At 36.4% G+C, this 17,486-nt stretch overlaps 1 long non-coding RNA gene across 1 annotated transcript; it reads left to right on the forward strand.

Annotated features, from left to right (window-relative positions):
* The first annotated feature begins 7,545 nt into the window (after nucleotides 1-7,545).
* On the forward strand, nucleotides 7,546-13,818 carry LOC122140232. The gene is made up of 3 exons (XR_006156922.1): nucleotides 7,546-7,700; nucleotides 10,316-10,571; nucleotides 13,459-13,818. It is a non-coding gene; the product is annotated as an uncharacterized LOC122140232 (long non-coding RNA).
* Nucleotides 13,819-17,486: the final 3,668 nt, after the last annotated feature.

A 17,486-nucleotide genomic window follows, 5' to 3' on the forward strand; every position in this document is an offset into this window, starting at 1 on the left:
GGTCAGCATTGCATGGAAGATTACAGTATGTGACAGGAACAGATGCTGCAGTGAAGAGCAGCCCATGGCCACAGCTGAACACAGAGCGGCCGGATTTACTGGAAACCCTCAAACAACCAACGAGCTGTGTCCTTTCAGACAACACACACACACACACACACACACACACACACACACACACACACACACACACACACACACACACACACACACACACACACACACACACACAGACAGACAAGATATGAACTGACTGTGAATCTATGCAAAAGCTTCATTGCATTATATATTAATGTTAAGTAATGTCAAGTGGTGTCAAGTAATTTCAGAAGTGGGGCAAATTATAATTTTTTTTTTAATAAAAAGATTATGAGCATTGTACAAACACAGTGACCATTTTTTCTTTGGAATAGCAAAGTAAAATGTGTATTAAAGGGATTGTTCACCCAAAAATGCAAATTTGCTGAAAAATGTCAGGTCAAAATGTTACTCTGGAGAAATTTGGCATTACATCACTTGCTCACCAATGGATCCTCTGCAGTGAATGGGTGCCGTCAGAATGACAGTCCAAACAGCTGATAAAAACATCACAATAATCCACAAGTAATCGCCACAACAGTCAATCAGTTAATATCTTAAAGTTAAAGTAAAAAGCTGTGTGTTTGTAAAAAAGCCATCATTAAGATGTTTTAACTTCAAAATGTTGCTTTTGGCCAAAGCATTAGGACATAATCCATTATAGTGCTTCCTCTAGTGAAAAAAAACATCCAGTGTTGTCCATTCACATCAAAATCCATTTACATATTTATTTTTGGACTATTTTTGCTTGTAAACAGTGCTTGATTTGTGCATACTTCTCTCCCGATTCAGGCCAGATGGATTTTTCACTGAAGAACGCAACATTATGGACTCATATTTTAGCCGGAAGCAACAGTCTTTATGATGATTAAAAACCACACCAGCTTATTGGTGGAGAGGAGACAGGGTGATGAAGCCAATCAGTAGATATGGGAATTGTTAGGAGGCCATGATGGTCAGATGCCAATGGGCAAATTTGGCGAGGATGCCAAGGTCACGCCTCCACTCTTTTCAAAAGACATCCTGGGATTTTTAATGACCACAGACAGTCAGGACCTCGGTTTAACGTCTCATCTGAAGGACGGTGCTTTTTGAAAGTATATTGTCCCCGTCACTATACTGGGGCATTAGGACTACAGGACCCACACAGACCACAGGGTGAGCACCCACTTCTGGCCTCACTAACACCTCTTCCAGCAGCAACCTAGTTTTCGCAAGAGGTCTCCCATCCAGGTACTGACCAGGCTCAACCCTGCTTAGCTTCAGTGGGCAACCAGTCTTGGGCTGCAGGGTGATATGGCTACAAATCAACAATCAACAACTCCTGACTAATGAAGTCTTGGAGGTCATATGCGAGGGTGCGGAGGGCTGTGGAGGTTAAAGCGTAGAATGAGAAAATCAAAGCCAGCTGCAGTACATAATGAACATGAGCACTTGTTTGCATCATGAGCCTTAAAAATCCCTTCGTGATTGGCAGACTGTCTCAGAGACCAAGAAAGCTGTTTAGCGCTGCCTTGCCCAGTAATCCTGTCACCTCAACCCTGTCACCTTTTAATAATAAATTGATTACTGTTCTGAATTGCTGTTGTGCATCAATATAATTTACCAAAAATGCACGTGGCCACTCTATCTGAAGTCTAATGTGAAACTGTGCATTAAAATGCTTGAATTGAAAGCTAAAGGCTGACGCAGCAGATCTATATTATGAAGCATATACATGTGCTGCGTCGGTCAGTCCTGGCACTGTAAATTATGCAACATTTACTGTATTGACACTCTGTGCTGCAAAATGTTCTATTTATAATATACACTACCATTCATAAGAAAGATATATATTTTTAAGAAACATGCAGGGCTACTTTTATTCAACAAGGACACATTATTTATTAAAAGATGTATTCATAAAAATACAATTATAATGTTACAAAAATGAATATTTCAAATTAATGCTTTTCTTTTGAACTTTTATGTATCAAAAATAACTGTTTTGTACTGTAATGAAATGGTATAATATTATTATTGCCTTAGTGAGCATAAAATACTTCTTTTGAAAATAGTTTGAAAGATAATGTATAGTTATTTATGAGAAATACATTTGTCTATTTCATTGTAATTGTGTAACATTTTGCATTCATGTACCCGTAATGTAAATTATGGATTTGCAATTTAAAGGAATTATCTTTTCATCCTTTTGGGTGAACAATTTTAAGCAATATTATTCTTGCATTTGTTTCACAATCTAATCAAGATTTTTTTTTTTTTTCTGTTTTACTCCATTACATTATATACAGAGGTAAAATGCATTGCAAATGCTCTACATGTTGTCTTAAAATATTAGAAATCTATATCCATTCTCAGTAAATCCTGTTTTGCATTAAAGGCCAATTTCAACCCGTCTGTTCACAAATGCTAAAGGTCATAAGTTTGTGATAATATGTACAGGCAGCTTTCACATTAAATTGTCAGTAATGATGCAGTAGGTGAACAGACACAATATTAAGCATTGCTGAGTCATAGCTCTGAGAGGCTTAACACCAGCCATGACTGAATCTCCGCTTCTGTTCTTACAGACATTGCAGTGCACATGGACAGTGGCTGGACAAAATAATGTGAACATCCATCATTTTGGAAAGAAGAGTGAGAAGCAGATTCCTTTTTTAACATCTCTGAAACAACTGGGAGATGTTCTGATGTTCTGGTAAAACATTCCACTGAAGGCTATTCAAAAGTTGTCTAAATGTCAATGAATTCTAAGAAGGTGATGGTAATCTAAGAAGGTGATCTAAGAAGATGATGATAAAACATGTTAATAAAGAAATATTGACTATATTACATTATTTTGTCCAACCCCTGTATATTTTCCTTGACTCATGCTTGTTCACTCTCTGAGACCTGACCGTACAGCTTGAGGTGCCCTAATGTCTATAGTGCACCTGCCTATTCATCTGAACGGCTGAGAGAGCTAATCAGTGTTTTGGCAGCTAAATGTCTTGGGCACGGCACCCAGTTTTAGGTAAAGTTATCTGGCGTGCAGAAAAGCAGGGCACTCTCTGCTTCAGCAAGTGCCAGGGTCATTCGTCAGCACCTGGAATGGAGAACGAGGGAGAATATGGTTTGTGAAATGTGGACTATAGGGTGAATGTGAATGATTCTTCCTAGCGCTCCCGCTTTGCGATTTACAATCTTCAAAAGTGGGTTGTAAAATACCTCTCTCTGTCTGACATGTGCACTCGAACTTTCTCTGCTCTCCGGCTATTCGTCCTTATCTTAAATTTTCTTTAATCCCCATGGGATGCCATATTACAAAATCCCATAATCGCACAGCCGGCGTGCAGCATTTAGGACATGTCATCTCAAGCTCAACAGGCTTTGACTGAAAACAAAACGAAAAAAAAAAAAAAAAAGTTCTAAAAGCAATCATTGTGATAAATCTTAAATACTGTTTCATATGGTACGGTCCATATTATACATTATATATACATAAGTACATTGTATTAAATTCCAAACGGGAGAACAATATGTGCAGTATAAATAGATTTAAAGGGAATATGTCATGCAAAATTCATTTATTTCTTTAATAATTTGTTTCTGTGATGCAAAGCTGAATTTTGAGCAGCCATAACTCAGCCGTCTTCAGTGTCACGATTCTTCAGAAATAATTTGAATATGTTTCGGTGCTCAGTAAACATTTCTTATTTTTATCAGTGCTGAAAACAGGTTCGTGGAAACAGGCTTTAATAAACAGGAAGTTAAAGCATAAAAAATTGTCAATTTAATGCATCATAGCTGAATAAAAGCAATCATTTCTTTCAGTAAATAAAGATGGCGGATAAAGGAAGATATTTGTTGAATGCGACTAGTGTCAGTCAGTGGGAATCAGAACCCGAGCTCCCTGATGTAATTGGTCACATGGACTGTTATTTATCTCTGTATAAAGAACAACTACTGCTATCCTGTTTGTGCTCCCCTATCGTGTGTTTTACCATCACACAAGGGTATGCATTTTTTTTCTTTTCTGCTTGGTTTCACAAGTTTACGAATAAGTGCCAGAGTCTCTCAGCAGGTGAGACGGCAGCTGTTTCGCACCTCACTCTGCCAAAAAACACATCGTGTTGGAGCCATACACACATATGCACCTAGACAGACATAAACATAACCCATCGAAAGCCAGAAAGCATTCAAAAGAGTCAGCATAGCTGGACCTCCTGCCGGAATAAATCCCGATATCTGAGACATTTGGAGGTGATAATATACACCTGCTACAATGGGAGAAATACAAGTGTAAAATAATAATAATAATAATAAAATCACAGTACAGTGTAAAGATAATGTCAACAAACTTATATTTAGTATTGTCTATCGTGTAACTGACTCAAGGCTTTCATAATGAATGGTTTTCTTTCTTTGAAGACTTAAAGTGCTGTTCTTGTGTTCTAGTAGTGGTTGGTGCTTCTCACGAGCAGGAAAGCACAGATGTCACATTTTTTGTTATTGTTATTCATTGCACTTAATCAAATCTTTTATATAATTTTAAAACGATTTAAAAAAATTTGATTTGTTATATATATATATATATATATATATATATATATATATATATATATATATATATATATATATATATATATATTATATTGAACTGATCACAGTTTCATTAATTGGGTGTTTTTGCAGATTATAACATTATGCCAGTAGGTGACAAGGATTATCTTTCCGTATATTACGAGTGAGTCACTGAATCATTTACCAAGTCATTTACAACTATAACTGGTCTTACTGTCCTTCAGTATTATCTATTATTTTAATTGTGTACAGTCATTTTTACGCATCGAGACACTCCCTAGTACTATTTTGTGGCTGTGTCCCGGGCTGAGAGGGTTCATGGGAGGGCTGGGACTGTCACTGCTGTTCAGTCAGTGTGTTTATCAGGCTACAAGAGCATGACAGCTTGTATGCTTCATTACGGCTTCAGCCGCAGCATCGAGTTGCAGGTGGCTGTGTGTGCTTCCTGCCCGCTCTCTCATTCACACATACGTGACAGTACACATACACAGTCTGTCTCTATTTCTGACTCGTTCTGTCTCTCCTGTCACCTGTGCTGCTCATTAGCGGGAGGTCTTTTGTTTTTCCTCCAGAGGTGAGTGAGTGAGGACTGGTGCTGAGAGCTCTGCCATTCTGTGGGTGCCAGACTGTGTCATCCTGAGATAACCTACACGCTCTGATTCCTGCTCATTTTGTACAGTGGTCATGTTCCCTCACCTTTGAATAAAATTTCACATACATTCAGAAAGGTGTGAACTAAGAGGTTGGCTACATTGTTGTTATTAATATGCGTTGAGGATTATGTTATGTTTACACCCTGAAATGAAAGATGGATTATTAATTTATTAACAGACAGACAGGAAGATGAAGAGAGAGACAGGTAAATACACAGATAGATAGATAGATAGATAGATAGATAGATAGATATATAGATAGATAGATAGATAGATAGATAGATAGATAGATAGATAGATAGATAGATAGATAGATAGATAGATAGATAGATAGATAGATAACATACAGACAGATAGGCAAGAAAATACATAGACAGACAGATCTTTGCCTGAACACGACTGCAGTGGATTGTGGGTGAATAATGTACTGCTTCGGTTGAGTTGGCTTAGCCTGCTCTTTTTTTGGACTCTATTTGCTAGTATCTTGTACATTTAGAACTGTGTGCTCAAGTACTCGTAGATGGCCCAGTTTTGATCCGGATAAATCCATCTGTGAAACTGCCGCAGACTAGCTTAGCATAAAGCAGAATACTGTGCATAAATAGAGTTCTTGACTCTTCATTCTTGCATGGAGATGAAACCGGAATAAACTACTGGTTTATAGACCATTGGAGGATGTTTGCAAAAGCAGGAAAATAGAAAAACAGCAGGCAATAAAAGAAAGCTGTTGACTGAACTCATTAGAGTATGTCTTCTCTAAGGTGAAAGCGAATAGTTGGCGGTTCAGTCCTATTTGCGTTGAGTGTGCCTGAGCTTGTGTGTGTGTTTATTCACTGGCGTTGTGCTGGAGTCTGGAGCCGATCACTGGATTAATCAGGCATTTATTCCAAGGAGAATAGCAAACGGATCTGTTCTGTAAACACTTTAGGCAAGTGTCAGAGAGGCAGGCTAAGCCATGCCTGACAGATTGGGCATGTCAAGGCCCCATCACACACATTCTTTACTAACGTTGGACTAATGAGTGTGGGCCCATCACATGAACCTCCTTTCCACCGTGTCACATTATCAGATGGTCTCCTTCTGCTATATGTTGGCTCAGACATTTAAATAATCAACAGGATCTCATTAATATTCATAAGTATTCATACAATAGTGTGGCTCTAGCACACATAAGGTTTTCACAACTAGATAAATTTATTGAGGTTCATGGAGTTAATACGCTGGTTTAACTGTATTTCTAATAAATTAATTTAGTTAAAAATATATACATATACATATATTTTTTTCAGAGCTTTGATGATAAATTCAAAAACAAACACTACAAATTACTTATTAATCCCATTCGGATCTGATTTGTCTTTGTCAGACCGTTTATCCATTATATTGATAAAAGTCTCGCTATGGGATTTTTGTTATTTTTATTTTTATTTTTATTTATTTTTTTAAACATGGTAGTAAAGATTCCAGGTCTGACCAGACTCAGATTCATAAAAATGTTTACGTCTCAAAAATTGTATGTGCACGCTGTAAAATAAATAAATAAATAATAAAAATCTGTATAAAAATGGATAATGACCTGGCAGAAAAAGTTTATTTAAATGTCCTTTAATGTTAAAACACAGCACAATGCAATGCATAAAAATATCTATATAAATAAATGTAAAACACCTGTAAAAAAACATTACAGAAAATACTAGCACTAAACATTTTTCACTTTTCTTAAAGTGTACATAGTGTTTATTTGTATGTTGATTTTGTATATTTTAGTGACTTTGAGTGCTTGTGTGTGCACAATTCGTGTATGATTTCCTGGAAAAAAGAGTGACATCATCCTAAAATAATGCTGCTACCTGAGTCATAAGTCATTTTCAGTGTGCTCTAATGCTCATGTTTGCACTATTGAGTATCTAAACGCTTCTACAAAGCAGAACTGACCTGCTGTGCTAGCTTATCCATGATATCATTGCATCACAAAACATCTTACTATTACGCCCCCCACTTATGCTTTATACCCTACTCCACACCTCACATGGCACCAAACCACAATCCCTCATCTGATCAGCCTCGGCTTCGTGGAGATTCAGGAAGGTTACCTTTACAATTTAATCCTTGACTCCATTCTTCTCAAAGTGGGGTTAGATGTTTATCGAGGTGGAGGAGGAGGGCTGCACTTTGAGCTACTGTGCTCAGACCACCTCCAATCCAATGCCATAATATATCGCTTTTCACTGGTGAAACTAAATGTTCTCTCTTCCTGTTCTTATTTCCAGAGTGTAGCTGCAAGATCTGCTCCATAAGCTCCTAAAAACATTATCCTCCATTATCCATTGCAGAAGGATTACTATCCAAGGAGGTCCATATAATACCAAGAAAAGCTATTCCCTTTCATCTCAGCTGGCATAAAAGGTATGTGGTTTGACATTTGCCATATATTGCTATGTTTCAGACATTTCAGAACATGGAATTCTTAGACTTGAGAATAAACACAGAATTGGTGCTCAGTGTTAGACATCGAACTTGTTTAACATCAAATTCAGTGACAAGTGTAAATTGGATGTGATTTCCAAGATGCTGGCAACTAAAATTACATTCCATTTGTTATTTTCCAGTGGAAGTGGAAGAATTTTGAGTTTGAGTTGACTATACAGTAATTGTATTATAACTGGAATTTTTTGAGATCAAAACATACTATATACTTCTAAACACTCATAAAAATAAAAGGTTCTTTATTGCCATTGATGGTTCCATGGAAAAACTTTAACATCCATAAAACTTTTCTTTTTCACAAAAGGGTCTTTAAAGTGGAAAAAAAAAAGGTTTTGAAGAGCATTCAAATGTTCCTCATGCAAAGAAAAACATGGTTCTTTTCAGAGTTGTTCATTGAAAGGTTCTTTGGAGAACCCAGAATGGTACTTCTATGGCATCATTTCAAAAACACCCATTTTAAACCTTTATTTTTAGGAGTGTATTGGCATTTTTGGTTCCATTAAGAACCTTTAATGTTCATGGAACATTTCCATAGCAAAAAAATAAATAAAATAATAATAATAATAATAATAAATAAGGTTCTTTATACTGGAAAAGGGTTCTTTAGATCAATGTTTCACAACCCTGTCCCCGGAAGCCCACCAACATAACACATTTTCTAACTTCTTCTAATTAAACACAGCTGATCCAACTCATCATTGTTAGACGAGAATCTAAGACCTAAAATAAATGGGTCAGATAAGAGAATGTGCAAAATGTATATTGTTGGTGTGCCTTCAGGAACAGGGTTGGGAAACACTGCTTTAGATTATTAAAAAGTTCTTCATGCTACATTCTTAAAAATTAAGGTTCTTCATTGGCATTGATGGTTCCATGAAGAACCTTAAACATCCACATACCTTTCCAATGCAAACAAGGTTCTTCAGATTATTAAAATGTTCCTCACACTAAGAAAAATTATATATATATATATATATATATATATATATATATATATATATATATATATATATATATATATATATATATATATATATATACTATATATAATATATATATATATATATATATATATATATATATATATATATATATATATATATATATATATATATATAATTTTTTTCTATGGCATTGATCTGAAAACCCACTTTTGGAACCTTTATTTTTTGAGTAACACTTCACTGAACTTCACTGAACTCTTTTAGGAACCCATATGGTTCTAAACCTTTATTTTTCATTGTAGTAAGGGATAAGTGAGCCAAGCCTTGATTCGTTGTTACTACCTATGAGCATTGTGTTTGAAACATGCATGGTGCGCTAGTCAAAGTAATTTTTCTTTTTCAGAGATGAACTGGGACATTGGCCGGGGCTCTTGAAACAGCAGCAAACTGTTGTGGCTTTTTATAGTGAATGTGACAGCTTGATATATAGTTTTTGTTTATTCATATAAACAGAACAGCAGAAAGATGCAGTCGTGACCTTAAAAATCACCACAGATGCATCCTCCCCTGCAATGCTGTGCATCAATAGATTGCTGCCTGACTTATCTAGCGGCCTCGGTAGGCACGCTCATTGCCTTTGTTATATGGATGGCTTTAGAACTAAGGCTTACATTTCTTTACCAAATACCTCTGCATGTATTCTGTGGTTCCAATCCAATATAGGATTGAGTTTAAGCTTTTTGCTGGACAGGGAATTGGAAGTTCAGCAATGCAGTATGGGGCTGTTTAATTCTGTGCAGCAGTTCTTAGTCCTTGTTTTTGAATTACATCTGGGACTTAAAGGGATAGTTCACCCAAAAATGAAAATTTGATGTTTATCTGCTTACCCCCAGGGCATCCAAGATGTAGATGACTTTGTTTCTTCAGCAGAACACAAACAGAGATTTTTTTTTTTAACTCAAACTGTTGCAGTCTGTCAGTCCTATAATGTCAGTGGATGGAAATCACGGCTTTGAGAGTCATAAAACATACACAAACAAAACCAAATTAAACCCTGCAGCTAGTGATGATACATTGAAATAGATTCAGAATTGAACTGAAAATGCATTTTAAATTCCAAGCAATTTCCTGAATTTGATCAATCGGGCAATGTGTTTTATTTCCAGACAGACTGATATTAAAGCACTGTGCTACTCTGCGTAAGTTGCAAAAAGTCAGCCAATCAGATTTGAGCTTACCAAATTGAGAAAGCGATCGGCAGTTTTGTGTACAGTAAACATCATGTCCGTCTGAGGCTGAGACTAATGTCCACCAGCGTGAAACAACATAAACAGTCCCAGAAGAACCTGTCCAGACAGCAGAGACACTCACTACATGATCCTTAAAGCCCCACGGGAATCATTCTACCACAACCAGATGCCTGTCTCTTTATTTCTTAAGAACTACTGAGCTTGCTCTCTTTACACAAATCCCTCCAGTACACCCCACAAGGGAAGATACAGAGAGCGGGAAATACAGATCTTGAAAGAACATCTCATTTTTCTCTTGTACTTTCCAACCAGTAATTTTTTTTTACATTTGTTCACACAGCTCCTACAAAATAATGGTTGCAGGGGGAGAAAGTTACAGAGCAAGATCCAATTATAAAGGGGCGGTGAAGAACCCCAGACATGACACGCAGCGAACAGCAGATAGGGAGGAGGAGCAGGAAACTCAAGCAGGTGTTGAGACTCCTCTTTGACTGAGGGCGAACAGATTGCCTCCATCCTGCCAGCGCTCATCTGCATGGTAATATCAGCTGCCCCCTGCTAACCAGACAAAATGATAAGACCTTCTGCCACAAGCGGTATGTGAAGAAATGCAACACACAGTTCTGATGGTTGCTTATGGATATACAGCACTTGAAGTCAGTTCACACAACAGGCATCTTAGTAACATCCCGGGCAGCTCCTAATCTACCAAACTGTTTGACAAGATTGTGCCATTCCAGTTACTGTGTATGCAAATTCTGGAACAAATGTATTCTATCCAAAAACAGTGATACTTCCATTCCCAAAGCCATTGTATTTTCCACCTTATGTCTCTCAAACAGACCATATTTGATTTACCAAACAAAGACAAAATTGTGAGGGATTGAAGTAGAAGTACAGAAGTACATGTCGATCAATTCGCAGACAAAACACTGAAAATAGTCTTTCCACAAAAATTTAATTGGTCAGCAAGTTCTGGAAAAGATGATCTAGGACCTCTAGGTGTCTTGTTTTCATGCATGTCAAATTAAAATATGACTTACTAATTTAGATAAAATAGAGTTATTTGCCAATCTTGTAATAACTTCTAACTCAGTTTTTGGGATAATTAAAGAATTTATTTTTATCTACTAAAATACAATTTTTTTAAAAAACCATTTTGTTGTTTGTTTTTAGCCATTCTTAGCCATAGTTTCAATATATGATTTGAATCAATGTAATTTAAATCACCAGCGGGAAATATTTAAGCATGTTCAATTTTCTTATTAACCCATCTACTATGGTGGGAGTGGCAAAGTGTACATTTTGGACACTGTATCACTGGTTTGTATCTTTTATTCAAAGTTGTATATAAAGCAAAAATTGTTGCAGTACATTTTTACAAGAAAATACTGTTTTCGTCAAATATGTATGGTATAAATTGATAGATGGATGGACGGATGGACGGATGGACGGATGGACGGACAGACAGACAGACCTGTCCTTAAAGATTGTTATTGCTGGACAAGTACACCCATAAAAGCATTGCTATAATCATTTTGGCTCTTTAGTTGGCTTGCCTGAGAGTCTTTATCTCTATGTTCTCTCTTTTTTTTTCAGTTCACAGCAATTTAATGATGAGTGTAGAATAAATTCTTTATTTCAGACAATTTGGCATTTATTTGCCATTCATTCTTGGAGTGAAATGATGTGTAGTCGACTACCTTAACAGAAGCGCATTATTGTCTGCTTCTTTTCCAATTACTGCTAATGTTCAAATGTGTGTGCATGTGTCATATTTGCTTACTCATCAGTATGTAAATACCTGCCATACTTAACCACTTGTGGCCAATAATTACACTTTGCTGAAGACATTTTGTCTGCAGGACACAATCAACATGACACAACACAGAGTATACAGTGGGTAAAATAAGTATTGAACACATCACCATTTTTCTCAGTAAATATATTTCTGAAGGTGCTATTGACATGAAATTTTCACCAGATGTCAGTAACAATTCAAGTAATCCACACATACAAAGAAAGCAAAACAAATAAATTCAGAAATTAAGTTGTGTAATAAAATGGAATGACACAGGTGCAAAAAGTCATGGAAAACCAAGACACCAGCTGAACTCTGTCAGTAATTAGAAAGCAATCCTGCCCCTTGTCAGTGGAAATTAATATTAGTTGGTTCAGTCCCAGCTGATGGCCTATAAAAAGGTGTCTCATGTCCAACGTGTCACACAAGAAACATTTTGTGATGGGTACAAGCAAAGAGCTTTCTCAAGACTTTCGCAACCTTATTGTTTGCAAAAACATACTGATGGCATTGGTTACAGAAGGGTTTCTATACTTCTGAATGATCCAATAAGCACTGTTGGGGCCATAATCCAGAAGTGGAAAGAACATAATTTCACCATAAACCGGCCATGACCAGGTGCTCCTCGCAAGATTTCTGACAGAGGAGTGAAAAGAATTATCAGAAAAGTTGTCCAAGAGCCAAGGATCACTTGTGGAGAGCTTCAGAAAGACCTGGAATTAGCATGTACAGTTGTTTCAAATAAGTACAATAAGTAATGCACTCAGCCGCAATGGCCTGTAAAAAAAGCATGTTGAAGCTCGCCTAAAATTTGGTGCACACCATTTACAGTAGATAAGCCTGTGAAATACTGGGAGAACATACTCTGGTCCGATGAGACACAAATTGTACTCTTTGGATGCCATAATACACACCATGTTTGGAGGTCAAATGGCACTGCACATCACCCCAAAACATCATGGTGTAGCACTGGCAAAATTCTTATAATTTAAGGAAGGATGAATGAAAAAATGTACCGAGACATTCTTGATAAAAATCTGCTGCCATCTACCAGGATGATGAAGATGAAATTAGGGTGGACATTCCAGCGAGACAATGATCCCAAACACACAGCCAAGGAAACTCTCATTTGGTTTCAGAGAAAGAAAGTAAAGCTGCTAGAATGGCCTAGCCAATGACCTGACTAGAATCCAATAGAAAATCTATGAGAAAGAACTAAAGATTAGAGTTCATAGAAGAAGGCCATGAAACATTCAAGATTTGAAGACTGTTTGTGTGGAAGAATGGGCCAGAATCACACCTGAGCAATACATACGACTAGTTTCTCCATACAGGATGCTTCTTGAAGCTGTCATTACCAACAAAGGCTTTTGTTCGAAGTATTAATTTTCAGTAAGCGTGTTCAATACTTTTTCCCTGGGTCATTCCATTTTATTACACAGAACTTAATTTCTCAACTTATTTGTTTTGATTTCTTTGTATGTATGGATTACTTAGATTGTTACCGACATCTGGTGAACATTTCATGTCAACAGCACCTTTAGAAATATATTTACTGAGAAAAATGGTGATGTGTTCAATACTTATTTTACCTGCTGTAAATGAGACTGTTGCCAAAACAATCAATCCCCAGGTCCTTACTCGTTTTGCTTGAGCTCTTTTTTTCTGCTTGTTTTGGACAGCGACTGAGCCGGAGGGCTGAGGAGGAGATGATGTGACTCAGGGAGATTTCTGCCTGGTTGCTCTCTGCAGGCTGCGTGAAGGGGAAGGTAACCAGCAGGTGGGCCGAGGCTTGAAGGAATTTTCCAGCACATGAAGGAAATAGAACAAAATAGTTTCTGTGTCACAGTGAGCAAATAGCACCCTCAATCAGAAAGCACATGACCTGTCACACACGCTGAACTTGAACATACACAGACACACTCCCAATGCATCTGTACTTATGATATAAAACCCCTTCTTAGCCCTGCAGCTGATGCTATAGTGATGCAGTGATACTTGTGACATTTCATGCCCAGCAATACCCCTCTCCCATAAGCATAAGACAGACAGTCAGACAGATAGATAGATAGATAGATAGATAGATAGATAGATAGATAGATAGATAGATAGATAGATAGATAGATAGATAGATAGATAGATGGATAAACAATAAAATACAAACAATAATAAAATTAATTACAATTTAAAATATTTTTGATCATGGTTTTATATATACACACTATCTATCCATCTATCTATCTAGATATAATTGTTATGGTCAATGTCATTATTTACTAACACTAATGGCATTTTCCCCTGTTTTCCTGAATGCTCTTTGGACATCAGTATGAAAAAAAAAAAAAAAAAAAAAAAAAAAAAAAAAAAAACACGTTTTGGAAGATTCGTCCAAAAAAGAAAAGAAAAAAAAAAAACAGCATATGGTTTTGGAATAACACGAGGGTAGAAAAAATGACAGTGAAAAATTTTAAATCCAGGAGCATTGTACAGGATGAGCAACTCTAACATGTAAAGAAAGAAATCCTCATCTCAGGCTGTGTACTTTTTTGTTCTATTCATACTGCATAAAATTACAGCTAGTTACACTCCATCAGAGTCATTAGCATCCTTTCCCTGTCTTTCTAAAAACAGAATATTGTACTGTGCAGACGCATAGCATGATTACAAGAGAGGCAGTCTCAAGAGAACAGAAGCTCAAATCAGCAGTGTGAAAGTGTCCCTCAGGGGCTACAGCAAAGGTGTTTCATTCCCTCTGTTGATGTGACAAGATAGCACAAAAGAGTGCAGGTCATGCGTGTGTGAGCACAAGCACATGGGTGTTGCGTAGGGAATGTCTCACATCTGTTTTGGATGAAGGGGGAAAAAGAGAATGTTTTAATTATCATAATAGTCATTAAAAAAGAGACAATGTCTTGAGGGAAATCAAACAGTTACTGATTCTTTCCCTTCTAGTGAAGGCGGCCTTCCACAACTTTTTTCTGTCCACTAGGTCTGTCTGATTTGTCTTTTGCATCAATTACTGTAGTTTGGTTCTGACAGTTGACAGATTCTCAGCAGAAGACACCTGGGCTTATGGGGAAGATGTTTATCAGTATGTTTGTACTCTGCAGAGAGCTGATAATTAAATGAGAACTGTGCTTTCACCATTACATGCAATGGTGACATTTTAACCCTTGTGCTGTGCTGAGAATCCTTTACTTAATGTGGTGATTGTGGTCAGAAATTACCAGCATTATAAAAAATTCTTGTAAATCTATTATTATGCTATATTATCAACAAATCTTGGATTCAATCTTTTTGTCAACATGTTTTCTTCCAATTAGCAAGGGTCTTGTATGAGCTTATGCACCTCAGTTTTTATGTGAACACTGACAATAATTATTCACAAATAATGCTTTTCTTCACTCAAAAATGGATGTGCATAAACTCAGATCAGTGAGGCCTATGAAGAAAAAAAAAAGAAGAATGTTGTCTGATGGAAGAAAAATTGTTGATGAATATTTTGTATACTGTTTTTTGATAATATTATATTATTTATTGGAAATTTATAAGCAGTTTTTTTGCAGGCTGGTAATTTTTGGCAGATGTAAACAAGGTAGGGGAAAAAATCCTAAAATAGTAAAATTATTTAGTTTTTCTTTCGAAGTTGTTATACCCTGTGTAAGCAAAGTCAGTGAGATTTAGTCCAGTGCAAAAACATAAACTAGCATTTACAGGAAAAAGAAAATCCTCTCCAGGTCAAAAGGACCAGAGCACAATAAGAGAGTTAATAAATCCTTATCATTATACAAATTCAAATACAGTATATATAATGCCATGTTTAAAAGAGTTTGAAAAAAAAAAATCTTATAATACAAATCTTATAATAGCTCTTATAATTTCAGTGTTTTAAATAATCTGCAAACATGCCTTGCATTGGCAAATTAGAATCCTAATAACGGCTTTCAGAGCGAAATAAAGTGCTAATTCAGCTAAACAAGAGCTTGATTATGGGATGATCAGCCAGGGTTATTTATTTATTTTGCAGGGCAGATGCTGATGGGCTGGTTAATGCTGAGTGGAAGTGTTTACACCGGAAGGAGAACACCCACAATGAGAGGTAATAAAAAGAGTCCAAATAAGGAGATTTCATGGCCATTTTGTAATTCACCCTGTAGAGAAAGCATAACGTGTTTCGCCTTGCTTCAAGTAAATGACTGTAATGGAATTGCTGGACTGAGTAATCCATAGCAATATAATGTTCGGTACAACAGCTCCCCCATCTTAACAGACCTCTTGCACGCATGCTGTGCTTCGAAAATAAATTGATCCAGCCCATAAAGCCATTTTAATGATATGTTCTACTTGCATGCAGTTACACTGAGTGAAAGGAAACGACTGGTCGTTATTTTATGGAGTGAGCTGATGACAAAACGAACAGTAAATTGCCCAGGCAATCAACAGAGTGAAAAAGTCAAATACTTGCCAAACTCTTTTCAAGCATGTACACATGGTTTTAATGAACGCTTGGTGGTCTTATGTAAAAGAAGTGCGGATCATTTACGATTCATGTTCCACGAGGACCTCAGTGTGAGATTACTTTGAACTGTGGCGTCAAAGGAAAAGTTCAAACACTGTAGACAACTCTTTGTGGGTGGGGAATTCTGTTTACATCAGTGTCTAACAAATACATTTGGTTTATGATGCATATACACACAAGTAGGCTATTTATTCCTTTGCTACTGGACTATTGTAATAGTGCCTAGTAAAGTGTGGGGAAGTCGTGGCCTAATGGTTAGAGAGTTTAACTCCTAACCCTAAGGTTGTGGGTTCGAGTCTCGGGCTGGCAATACCATGACTGAGGGGCCCTTTTACCCCCATATAATACTGTTGAACTGGGACATCTGACACTACCATATTTACAGTATGTATTTATGTGTTGTAAAATTACTTGTATTAATATATTTTATATCTTAATTTTTTTTTATACTTTTATCCCTAATTTTTTATATGATATAATTTTCCCTTAAATATTAATATATATTATAGTATTGTATGTGCACAGTGCACAATATATATATATATACACCCACCCACACACTCACTCACACACACACACACACACACACACACACACACGCACACAATATTATTTAAATACATAATAATAAATACACATTTTAAATACACATTTTTACTACCCAAAATTGTACATCAAGACAGATAAAACGTATAATTTAATATAATTATTATTAATATTATTATAGATATTATTCTTTCTTTTAATAGTATTTATGTTTTTATTTTATTATTATTCATTTTATTTTTTACAACCTCAAAAGTATTACATAAAAACAATCGTGGACTATATGTGGTCTCAAGAACAAAAACCGCCGAAATCGCTGTCCATGGTGCTGAATCACCATAATAACCCGCATTAAGTGGTTTGTGGAGAGTATTTATGTTTGTAGCGGCAGTTAGACCTGTATACATAAACTCGCCTGCAGGTAACTTGGTAATAGTCATGATGACATAGCTTTTGATGTCCGTTAACTCAATAGAGTTGTTTAAATTAAACGCAAGGGCTGCATCTATATCGACAGCTGAAATGTCAAGTAATATGTAATGAGTGAACTCTTGACGCAGAGGTAAATGCAGCGTTGACGCTTTTATTGGTATGATCGTAAGTAATCGATCTGCTGCCCCACACAACACAAAACGAGTGTGGAAG

This window comes from Cyprinus carpio, chromosome B17 (genome assembly GCF_018340385.1).
Source record: "Cyprinus carpio isolate SPL01 chromosome B17, ASM1834038v1, whole genome shotgun sequence".
Classification (NCBI taxonomy): Eukaryota; Metazoa; Chordata; class Actinopteri; order Cypriniformes; family Cyprinidae; genus Cyprinus; species Cyprinus carpio.